This window comes from Nothobranchius furzeri, chromosome 5 (assembly GCF_043380555.1).
Source record: "Nothobranchius furzeri strain GRZ-AD chromosome 5, NfurGRZ-RIMD1, whole genome shotgun sequence".
In the NCBI taxonomy this organism is placed as follows: domain Eukaryota; kingdom Metazoa; phylum Chordata; class Actinopteri; order Cyprinodontiformes; family Nothobranchiidae; genus Nothobranchius; species Nothobranchius furzeri.
In genome coordinates, this window is record NC_091745.1 from 29,274,136 (window position 1) to 29,287,116 (window position 12,981).

Here is a 12,981-nt window from a genome sequence, read left to right on the forward strand (position 1 = left end):
TACAAACAGGAAACCACACCGAGGAAAGGAAGCCGAGTCCTCCTCTACCCCTGCGCTCCACTCCAGCCTCTTTTTCTTATTCTGTTGAAGATTCAGACTTTAGAGGAGAGGAAAAAGAACGAGGAGGACAGAGAAACCCCCAGTAAAGAAGGTGGGTACCTGAGGATGATGATGGAGTTCTTTGGTCTGATTCTGCAAATTTCATTCACTCTACTGATCAAGAAGATGCTTGAAAAGAAGCCGCCTCTTGTTCAAACTTTAACTCTAAGATCAGGTAACTTTAGACCACTGGCCCTCCAACTGGGGTCCCTGGACCTCCAGGGGTCCATGAGCCATAAATTAGTAGTAGTAGTTGTGGAAGTTTATTTAGATGGAGACAATGCATAATTTAGCATTAGCCAGAGAGGAGAGCAGTATTATACCAGGTTAAATCAAAGATGCTCATTTCCACCTGTAGTCCCTGGGCAGGTAGATGTTACAATCACAAACCTGAGAGGAATGTTAACAAATGTCCATGTCATTTACAAAACACGGTGGCACAAGAGTTAAGTGCTCGCCCCGTAATCGGAAGGTTGCAGGTTCGAGTCCCGCTCAGTCTGTCGCTGTGTCCTTGGGCAAGACACTTAACCCACGTTGCCTGCTGGTGGTGGTCGGAGGGACCGGTGGCGCCTGTGCTCGGCAGCCTCGCCTCTGTCAGTGCGCCCCAGGGCAGCTGTGGCTACATCGTAGCTCATCACCACCAGTGTGTGAATGTGTGTGTGAATGGGTGAATGACTGGTTGTGTTGTAAAGCGCCTTGGGGGGTTCCAGGACTCTAGAAGGTGCTATATCAATTACAGGCTATTCACCATTTTACCAAAACCTTTACAAATAATTAATAAAAATTAAAAAGCTAATGCCCAACAGACACACACACACACACACACACACACACAAATCTCAGAATTAACCATGTGTACACGCTAGTTTGTGTAAAAGCCCTTTTTTAGTTAGACGTGCAAATGATTTAAGAGTAGTATAATTTAAAATCTCAGAATTTATTACTTTAATAAATAGACAAACATTATAACAATTTCTCAAAGTTCAACATGTCATACTTGGTGAAGATGGAACAATGGTGATACCTCCTGGGTTTCTCACCATGGATCTTAAGCGCACATTTATAGTATAATGACTCAAGAGGCCTCATAACTGTTTTACTGGCTAGTGACCAACTCAGTGTACCGTACAGAAGATTATAGAATTCAGGTATACGTAGGAAGCCTCGGCGGTAATAGACCCTTGTATGTATCTAAAGTTAGCCAGACAAACTTGAGTGTTCCTAAGTTTCTTTAAATAATTTCTAAATGTCTACACGAGGCTCTGTGAAACACACATAGTGGGACCTGAAGACTAAAGCTAAATGGGTTAAATAATAATCACAACCTTAGTTTTAAAAAACTAAAGATATTTTTTTTCAGTGACACTTACATGCTCTAGAAAATAAAAATAATGGTAATAATGGCTATAACATTGGGGGGTCTTACCCCCATAAGAGGTTCTGGCTGTGGCAGTGTGAGCGTCCTGTCACAGTGTCCCCATTGATCACGGCCCTGGCTACTTGGCCAAGGGGATGTCCCTTTGGCTGACTGGTAAGAGTGCACGACTCTCACCCGGGCCCTCGTTTCTCCCAAGCCCCCACAACGGAGCTCTAAAATTGAGTCAAACCCGGAAGTACCAAAATTTGCAGTTCCACCCTCATCCACTAGGGGCTGGTGTCAGAAGCGAGCAAATCCTCATTGACTCCCATGTTAAAATACCAATTTCACAGCAGAAATAAACATGTTTACAGCCTGGTACCAGAACATGTTTTTGGTTTAAATGATCTAGTTTACACTCATGACAACTCTGAGGGGGGTGAATGTTTTTCTCACTCTTCTGTTTAAGTGTATTAAAAGCCTAAAATTCTGTATAATTAATGAGCATCAGACCCACGTGACCACAGAGCTAGCTCCGTGGAAAGGCCTCAGTAGAGCCTCGGTCTGGCCTGGAAACTGCTCCGGGATTTGAGTCTCTCTGTTTGTGTATTCTGTTTTGGATATTATTTGTGCAATTGCTGGACAAAATGACTTGCTGTGGTATTAATTGCACTAATAGAGCGTCCAAGGAGTCTCCACTTCATTTTTTTCGGTAAGTAAAATTATATTTATGTATTTTAGGTCACTGCCGAGCTGAGCTTAGATTTTAACATGTACTGTTTAACCATGACATTTAAATGTAATAGGGTAAAACCCAGTGCATTTAACATAATGCTGCACTTTAGAAAATGGGTTGAAATATAACATGCTGGTGGAGCTGCCCGGTCCATCTCTGTCTGATCGCGGCTCCTGTTAGCTGCACGGGCTGGCGGCTGGTTCTCCCCGCAGCTCGGCGCATCTGTCTGATCACGGCTTCTGTGTGCTGCGCGGGCTGACATGGAGCTCTGGGATGGAAACCTTTCCACAGGTCTCGGGAGACCTCTGTGTTCCACCCGGTTTTACCCAACGGTCAGCCCGGCGTATCTCTGACTCAGAAGCTCTGGTGCTGTGCACAGTTAACTCCGGTTGTAGCTAGGTTGCTACCTCCATTAGCTTAGCTCCCACCTTCGCATTAGCTTTGGGTTAGCTTCAGGTTAGCGTGTAGCTAGTTCGACCGGGTGTCGTCAGTTGATTCCAGCCTTACAGCCCCACCCTCAGCTCCTCCTCTCTTCCCTTTTATGGAATTGTCTGGGCTTGACGGAACCTGTGACACGGTCAAAATGGCGGTGGTGGCCACCTCCCATTTGGCCTCAAAAAACTGATATTGGAGCCTATGGAAAGAAGATGTCCATGTATATTATGTCGATGGTTTCTCCACATTGGCACCAAAATTTTGAAAACCTTTGCAGAACCTTCATGGAAAGGGGACCACGGAGCAAGACTTCCATATGGCTTTGAGGAGATTCTGGTCCACCATCTAGTGCCTCAAGAAGGGAGAGCAGTGCACTACCAACACTGTTTATAGTGGGGACGGTGTGCTGCTGACCAGGGCCGGCTTTGTCGACAGGCGACACAGGCGGCCGCCTGGGGCGCCATCTAATGGATAGGGCGCAAAATTTCAAAAAATAAAAATAAAAATAAAAAGTTCATTAAATTCATGTTTGTAATATGAAATGCACTTTCTACATACTCAAAATTCCCCTTTGAAATGACATGAAATTAAAACATCAATATTTAAATTCTAATGATCTGGCTGTAGGGCTGCAAAAAACGATTATTTGGATAATCGATTAATCGGATGGGGTCTCGACACGATTAATCGATTAATCGGATTACATGGGGAAATTTTTAAAAACTGCTAGGGAAACGTTATTTCTCTCCTTCCTTCACTTTATTTAACACAACATTATTAGAAAACAGTTCAATAGCAGAAAAACAACATGCCATCACCTAAATTGTCTTATAAGGTGTATAGACAGAGACCCTAAGCTACACCTATCTGTGACCTAAAATGCTTGGTCCAAGTTAAACAGCTTAAGGGCAATTCTCATCTGTTTTGTTTGATCTCATCTGTTAATATTTATTTTAAATGTAATTAAACAAAGGCTGTGAATTAATCAAAATTGATCACTATTTCCAAAACTGACTGAAAAAATACCAAATAAAACAAAAGTAAATGAATGCCATCCTCCTTGCGATGATGCCCTGGGCAACTGCCATAAAGTCACATCAAGAAATGCTGCTGATCATTCCAATGATCCCAAATAGACTCACATTAGGCCACATGAAAGCAACTGAACCCAAAAATATATTAGCCAGTATATAACTGCACTCTCACACAACACGCCTGCAGCAACAGTTAGGACTCCTCCCTCCCTTTTAAAAGCGTTTTTGCTTCTGAGGACATTGTGGTTGTAAAACCACATGCTAGTAGTCTGGCCCCGGTGTGATCGACCAGTTTCTGCGGGAATGTGACGGCGGAACCAGGGCCAGATTAACACTTTGTTGTACCCTGGGCAACAATATTCAAGGGCTCCATCATCACGACCCAAGGATCACCATAATGTGGTCACATACAGAATATTTTACTGTAATATGCAGTAAATATACTCAATACTTGAATGCCTGACAACACGTAACCCGCCCAGAGTAACCTTTGACCCACCTCGTGTGGACTGACCAATGAGGAGAGGGTCTTAACTTGAGGCCCTCTCTTCATTGGTCAGTCTGCATGAGACTGACTCTCAACTGACGTTCAGTCGTAGGCAGCGAAGTGTCTCTGTGCAGCGCAAAAGCCCGGGTGGACAGTTTGTTTAATGTAGGGTGACCATATTTCCATTTCCAAACAAGAGGACAGGGGATCTGTGCCTATGACGTCACACTATGGCAACGCCACACAAACCATGTTGGGACTCATTTTTTGTAAGAACTAAATTAATATCAGATTCTGCCAATTAAAGGGCTCTAAAACAATTCATATGTAAATATTTTGCATATTTAATGCAAAATCTAATTTTTCTGCTTTAGTGCTGCAACAAGGTTTTATTAATAATAAATTATTATACCTTTTGTTTTACTACAGCATCGGTAAGCTTCCTGTGCACAGATTATTAAGGATGCTTGTTTCAGCTGTGAGATTAGACGATGGGATCAATGAAAAAATAAGTTGTCACACACTCCATGGAAACTTTCAGAGAATCCACAAATAGTGGCTTTCAAATGGTTTTGTTACTTTTAGCAGGTTTAGAACAGCAGCAGATGAGACAGCATGTCTGATAATTTAGTTTTTCATCTGATAATATTAGAACATGTCAGTAATGTCTGAGGGGCTTTTATAAACACCATATAACTAACACTACTGGAGAGGGCATGAATTACACAGAGGCTTCTGGGGAGCCCAGTTATGGGGGGGGGGGGGGGGGCATTTTGCCTTGGCCCCAAAATGTCTTGAAACGGCCCTGGGTGTGTGACTGAGTTTTGAAGGTGATCTGAATTGTATCAGATGTATAAATATGACATGTGTATAACTTATTGTTTTTTACTGGTAAAAACGTGTCGTGGAGATAAATCTACCTACATTTGACTTTTCAACACTTTGTTTTGTTTTCTTGTTTTTATTGAACTATTTTCCTGTCCTGTCTGTCTCTCATCTTCCTGCATCTCCTCATAATTCTCCAGAAAATCTGTTGCCTGGATTCTTACCTTTTCACCTCATCAGTTACTTTTGAGCAGATCAAAGGGATCTCCTGACCGAAAAGCGCAGAGCGCGTTTTCGATGCTGCGTGAGGTGAAATCACCACAGCACAGGTGATGAGCTCCGCAGTAGCGAGCTTCAGGCACAAATAAGACAGAAAATAGAGAACATGTGCGGACATGAACGATCGTGTGCTAATTATAGTTTTTTGGTTGCGCCACTTTGAGAATGGACCGTGCGCTGGAAGCAGCTGCCTGGATCGCTGCGCGACAATGCGGAACCGGTTCTCAGCAGCGCAAGTCTGCAGGCTCTCCCTCGCGCTGATCTGCGGCTCTCCCTCGCGCTGATCTGCCGGCTCTCCCTCGCGCTGATCTGCGGCTCTCCCTCGCGCTGATCTGCCGGCTCTACCTAGCGCTGATCTGACTTGCTCTGGTCTGCGCGCAACGGCGGGCGGGTGGGGGGGGGGGGGGGGGGGGGGCGCTTTTGGAAGAGTTGTGCGACACAACGAATCGATGACGCAATTCGTTGCCAACGCTTTTAGTAATCGATTTTCATCGAATTTATCGATTCGTTGTTGCAGCGCTATCTGGCTGCATTTCGAGCTACCGCTTGAGCCACCGCTCCGATGCATTTGACCATTAAGGTTGCCATAGTCACGTGTGTGGGTGGCACTGTAGAAGGACATCCTGTTGTCGTCACGTTTTTTTTTTTTTTTTTTTTTTTTAATTTTTTTATTGTACAGATTCACAAATACAGCGCATATCTTACAACTCAACAAGGTATGAATAAGTACAGTTGGTTAAGAACAAAGCAGCCATCCAAAACAAAGAACAACAGCAACAAAAAAAAAAGGAACATTATAGGTCAGAGATAACAAAACAGCATACCCGTGCATTAAATGACCTTCCATATGAAGTAAAGAAAACAAAGAAAACTAAACAAAAACATAAGTACGCACATACATTCTAGCTACATCAGTTGAAAAGCAACATCAAAAAATCAAGTAAGATCTTAGCCTTCTTTAATTTACACTTATCTAATGAAGCCTTCAACAGAAGGACTTCATTTTTAAAACCAGCAAAATTCGGAGTAATTTTTAAGAAGCGACATTTATGAATAAAAAATTTTGCAACTATACATAAGTTGTTAATCCCAAATTCTAATTTCTTATTTTCTGTTTGTAGGCCAAATCTTATTACTTGAAAGGTTAGAGAAGGGCAATCAATACTTTTAGAGGTTAACCAGTACTGAAACTCATTCCAAAAAGATCTGGAACTGTCACATGAATAAAAAAGGTGCTCTGTAGTCTCAATATCAGTTTTGCAAAAAGTGCATGTGTTCGTATCTATATTGAATTTCTTATGAAGATAGTCCTTGGACGGGTAAATGGCATTTAAAATTTTAAAGTGATTTTCTTTTGCTTTTGGTGGAATTGGAAAAGAGAGATATTTAGTCAAGAACCTAAAATTATAATCTTTAAACAAATATTTTCTTTTTAATTGAGAAGGAAAAAGTTGTTTGGTTAGAATCGTCCTTAAGAATTTATTATTGCATGACTTTCCATTAAATTGACAATCATCAATAACTAAGGATGGTTCACGAATTATAGAGGAAGAATAGGTTAAACTGGCTTTAGCCATCTGAATCATTGCAGGGGGAATGGCTTTCACAACTTTAATGAATTTACTTTGAGTACATGATACGCCATAATTATCTATGAATTTATTGTACGATAATACATTGCCATCATTGTCTAACAAGTGTAAAACTGTCCAAATTCCATGATCCATCCAATCCTTATAAAAAATGGATTTTCGGTTTATCAATATACATCTGTTGTTCCAAATTGAATTTGTATGTGGAGAAAAATTATGCTTGTAAATCATTTTCCAGTACTGAAGAACCTGTTTATGAAAATTAGATAATTTAATAGGTATTTTGGAAATTTCAAAATCACATTTTAAGAGAAATTCAATGCCACCAATCTTCTCGAAAATTATTTTAGGGAAATAAAACCAAATACTGTTTGAGTTATTTATGAAAGACTGCAATCATTTGAGTTTGATGGAACCATCCATTGCTTCAAAATCAATCGCATTCAAACCTCCTTCTTCAAACGATTTCACTACATCATTCTTCCTAATATAATGTTGTTTGTTTCTCCAAATGTAATTAAAGTTAATTTGATTTATATTAGAGATTAGTCTATTGGAAACATATAAGCACTGTGATGGATAAATCAGTCGAGAAATACCTTCTGTTTTGGTAAGTAAGACGCGTCCAAAGATGGAGAGGTCTCTTTGTAACCAGCTGAATAGGATCTTTTCAGATTTCTGGGTAATATGCTCAAAATTTAGATTTTCTCTATTGTTTGTATTCTTTGATATTATAATGCCCAAATATTTAATTTCAGTTTTAATAGCTATGTTAAGAGAGATACTGGGTTCACAGTCATGAATATTTAATAATTCACATTTTCTGATATTCAGGTACAAACCAGAGGCCTTTGAAAATAGTGAAATTTCATTTAGTGCAAGAGGAACCTGTGTCATGTTCTTTAAAAATAGTGTCGTATCATCTGCTAATTGACTTATGATTAATGGGGCTCCCATCAAGTTTAGTGGTTGAATATTTGGATTGTGTTTCATGAAAATAGCTAAAAGTTCTGTTACAATAATGAAAAGTAACGGAGAAGCTGGACACCCCTGGCGGATTCCTCGACTGACGTTAAATCGTTTAGACGTTCCAAAAGTTAGAGAAATAGAACTATTGATATCGGAGTATAACAAAGAAATTAAATCTATGAATTTTTTACCAAAACCAAAATACTGTAAAGCTTTCAAAATAAAAGGATGTTCGACCGTATCAAATGCTTTATAAAAGTCTAAAAAAAGAATCACTCCATCATCTTCAATTAAGTGATTATAATCCAGTAGATCTAAAACTAGTCTAATATTATTATGGATAGAACGATTCTTAAGGAACCCAGATTGTGTTTCACTAATAATCTGATCTAAGCCGTCCTTTAATCTGTTTGCAATAACATGAGCCAGAATTTTATAATCTGTATTCAATAGAGTAATTGGTCGTAGATTATCGATTAATCTTTTATCTTTACCAGGTTTGGGGATAAGGGAAATAAGACCCTGTTTCATTGTCGTTGCTAATGTTTCATTACTAATGATTTCTCTAATAGTTTTGAAGAAAAATTCTTTCATTTCTTTCCAGAAGAATTTATAAAAGATGGCAGTCAAGCCATCCTGACCAGGAGCTTTGTCCATTTTCAGTTTGTTTAAGGCTTGATCTAAATCATCTAGTGATATGTCAGAATCACAAATTTCTCTGAATACAGAATCGATTTTTGGAATATAAGGTTCAATCTGATCAAAAAATGTAATTGAATCAGTAATTAAGTATTTAGATGAGTATAAATTTGAATAAAACTTATGTATTTCTTCTGCTATAGTCTTGTGATTTGTGCATTCTTCCCCATTTATAAGTAATGTATTAATACATTTCTTCTCTTGCCTCCGTTTCTCCAGATTGTAGAAATATGAAGTACTTTTTTCACCTTCTTCTATCCATTTTGCACGAGCTCTAATGTATGCTCCATGAGCCTTTTTCTTGTATAAATCATCTAATTGAGCTTGTAAAGACAAAAAGGATTTCTTATCAGCCTCTGACATAAACTGTCTATTACAATAGTTATTTAAATTGTAAAGTAGTTGACTTTCAAACTCCTTTTGTTGTCTACTTTTCATTTTACTAAACGTAATTGAAAATTCTCTAACTTTAAATTTAAAAAATTCCCATCTGTGTGTGTAAGTACCAATTGTTCCATCATTGTAGATTTTATGCAGGAGTTCTTTAACCATTTTAACATACCCATCATCAATTAACAGATCTGCATTAAATTTCCAGTAATCCTTTTTAAACTGTGTTTTATTTTCAGGGTTAAGTTTAAGAGTAGTAATACTATGATCTGTCAACGGGGCTGCTGAGATGGAAACATGTGAAACATATCTATATAGTACAGACGAGCCCAACCACAGATCTAATCTGGACATATTATTACCGTTTGGTTTAATCCAAGAGAACTGAGTAACTCCAGGGTTTCTCTCTCTCCATATGTCACTTAAATTGTTTGAAGCAATGAATTTTGTTAGAGTTGGATTCCACTGATTAATACTGTATCTAGGAGGGTGTCTATCCTGCCATTCATTTGGAACAAGATTAAAATCACCGCCTAGTAACACATGGTCTGTGTGGTATAAAAGTTTATACTCAGAGAGGACATCTGTTATTTTTTCCAGCATGAGCTTATTTAGAGTTACAGAGGAGTACCCATAAACATTTACTAGGATCACAAATGAACCATCAATACTCAATACAACTGCCAGCCAGTGTCCTGAAATATCAGCCTGAAAAGTCACGACCTTCCCTGGACATCGGTAGAAACAGAGAGCAACTCCAGCAGAGTGGTTTGATCCATGGCTGAAGAGGATTTTTTCACCCCACTGATTTGACCAGAAGGTGGCGTCAGCGTCACTTGAATGAGTTTCTTGCAGTAAGGCACAATTTGCTTTTAGCCCTTTGATAAACATAAACATTGCTTTTCTTTTAACATTATCCCTGAGACCTCTAACATTCAATGACACAAAGGATAAACACGTGCGTAGCATTAAAATAAACAAAAATAGAGTTCAAAATATTGAGAATATCAAACTTGAAGATAAAAGAAAAATGTAGTTTACTTTCCTGTTTAGTGAAAGGTGAAAGAACAGTGGTGTCGGCACCTCCCATCCCATTCATAACTGTCAAACGTCCCTCTTAAGTAGAGTTCGGAGAACAAGTAAAGGTGAACATCTTTCAGTCATCTGCCAGAACGCGACGGCCGTTGATATAACCAACAGCTCCCCTGTAGTACGCCTTCTCTCCCGCATTTCTGGCTTGTAGAATTTTCGGCCAAACCTTCTCCCTCTCCATACGATCCTCCTTCGTCAAATCCTCGGCAAAACGGATTTTTTCACTCTCACAAATCTGAGCCTTTTTGGACTTCTTCCATATTCCATCTCTATATAGGCGCTGTGTGAATTGAATTATGACTTGGCGATTTCTGCCCTCTTCTTTCCTTCCAATCCGGTGCACAGTATCGACGATGTACTCCAAATTATCCGACCATTCTGGGGCAATCTTGGCGAGAATTTTAATCACCTCTTTTCTGATATCTTCATCCATGCGTTCTTTCATTCCTTTAATCCTTAGATTCCATCTTCGTGAGTACCGGTCTCGTTCTCTTGCCTTTTCTTTGAGGTCATCAACTTCTCTCCGTAAGGTTGAGGCTTCCTTCTCCAAGCCCGTAATTTTATGTTTACAATCACGGACTTCCGCTGCATTGAACTCAATGGACTCAGCAAGACTGGCAATCAACGAGGCATTCTCAGATAACTTGTTGTTAATGTCCGCCATTTTGTCATCTTGTTTATCAAATCGCACGTGGAGAGCTTGAATAGCTACCAGGATGTCGCTCGCTGTGGGACTGGGTCTAGCAATCTTTCTCGGATGGTCACCTTTAGACGGAGTCGAGAGAAGCAAATCATTCATTTCCTCCAGATTTCTTTTTTCCCCGCCGCCACTTTCAAGCTCCATGTCTGAAAGGCAGTAGTCGTGGTCATCCGCAGCTGAAGCCAAGTCTTTTATATTATCATTCTGGGAAGACTTGCTTTCCTTTTTGTCCTTCTTCTGTTCTTTCGGCATCTTTGTGAAGTCCGCGTAAGGTTTTTGAGGGAACAAAGCACCAAAAAAGGAGGGATAAAAGGTACCTTGCACCAGAGCTAAGTTAAGGACAGCCGCTTAGTTCGCCATCTTGCCGTCACTCAGAGCAAGAGTTTCTCTGTCGTCGCGTTTAAACGTTTGATATTTTACAAGGAAAAGAACGCCTAAGCCATCGGGATCAGCATTCCGAAAGCGAAGGAAGGAAGAAGAATATAAACGGGCCCAAAGTAGAGGTATGTAGACTTTATAAGTTTTGCAAAGGAACTTTTTGCGTTATTATTGTAGCTAACTGCCTCTCATGCCACGCACGGTCCACGGACGGACCCTCGCTAGCTGTTTACACACACAATACAATATCTGTAACTTTAACCCATTCATTTTACTTTTGAATCGTCGTGTCCAGATGCAGTGAGACAATGTTGAGTCTCACTGTGATGATGAAGAATGTAAGATTTTTTACTGGTTTTTGGAGCTTGATTGCAGCCTTTTATGAATGTTGTTTCAAGTTTTAAGTACACATACAATATGAATTTAATATTTGTATATCAGAAGAACGTTAGGTGTGGGTGTAGCAAATTTTCAACTTTGTCCGACACATCGGGCGGGCGGCACCGCCGCGGCCGTGGCGGGGACTTCCCCGCTGCCGCCGTGCCCGGCGGGGAGTGAGAACTACCCAAACACAGCATGACATCTTATGCCGTCTCTTTCTCGTTTACGCTGCAGCGTCTTCATCCAGGCATCACGCAGCACTGAGCTACAATCTCAGCATCTACAACCAGGTGAGTAAGTTGTTAGGCTATTTGTAATCAGCAGTAGAAACGGACTTTTTCAAATTAAACGGCTTATCACATATATCGATATGCAAAATTAATTAATTTGAATCCACACCAGACACGTGTTTTTGGCACAATCAGTGCAGCATTGATTTAGCATTGAGAATATTAAATAATCTGAACATACACATCTGAAATTGTCTCCTTAAGATGTTATTGTCAATTAGGCTGTAAATTTGTAAAAAAAGGATGGACGTTAGTTTTTGTGACATAGTGAGTCATCTTCAAGGTATAAACGTTCATGCCCTGAAGAAGGTGGTACCGAAACGCGTCGGTGTTTCCTTGTTTAATAAATGAAATCCTCAGAGTGCCTCAGATCACAGGTTCTTCCTCCTCATATTCTACGATTTATTTGATGCTGAAGAGCACCTGAGAGTGAGACATAAGTTTTTTCAAATATTCCCCATGGATGCACTCACTTCCACCTGTTTTTGATAATTTTATTCATGTTTTCATAGAACAGATTAAAAAAGATCAATAAAATAAAAAGTCCAGTAATATTAAAAATAGTGAAAAGCATCACTGCACATGACCGAGGAATATTGAACGTGAAAGTGGCACTGTTCTTAATTCATGCATCAGAGGGTTAAGTTGCTTTGTGTGTGTGTGTGTGTGCGTGTGTGTGTGTGTGTGTGTGTGTGTGTGTGTGTGTGTGTGTGTGTGTGTATTTTCTCACAGAAGAAGAACCCAACACCAGCAGACTCAGTGCTCCAATCCAACAGCCTGAAGAGACACCATCATCAGCTTCAACAGATGTGTGTGAACATGTATGAGCTGCTGGCCCCATGGATCCTGCTGACTGGCCACAGCAGTTGAACAAAATGGAAAGTAGAACTTTCTTTATGATGACACTTTGATATTTGAGTTTTGCTTTTGATTGCACAGTTTAATGCTGCTTTTGATTTTGCCCCCCCCCCCCCAATGACATTTGCACAACATTTTGAGTTGTTGGCTATTGTAATATTCTCAGGTTACTTATCTTTCAAGCTTACATTTATTCTTCAGGCTGTTGACTTTAAAGAGTTGCTGTGTGAATATTTAAAATTAAAAATTAGTAACTAAGGAATAACTGTGGAGTTGCTTTTTCCAATGTGTGGACTTGGGTTTGGGTGAGAGGCGGGGGGGTGGGGGGGGGGGGTGGGGGGAATGGGCACTCTCGCCTTGGGCACCAAATTACCCAGAGC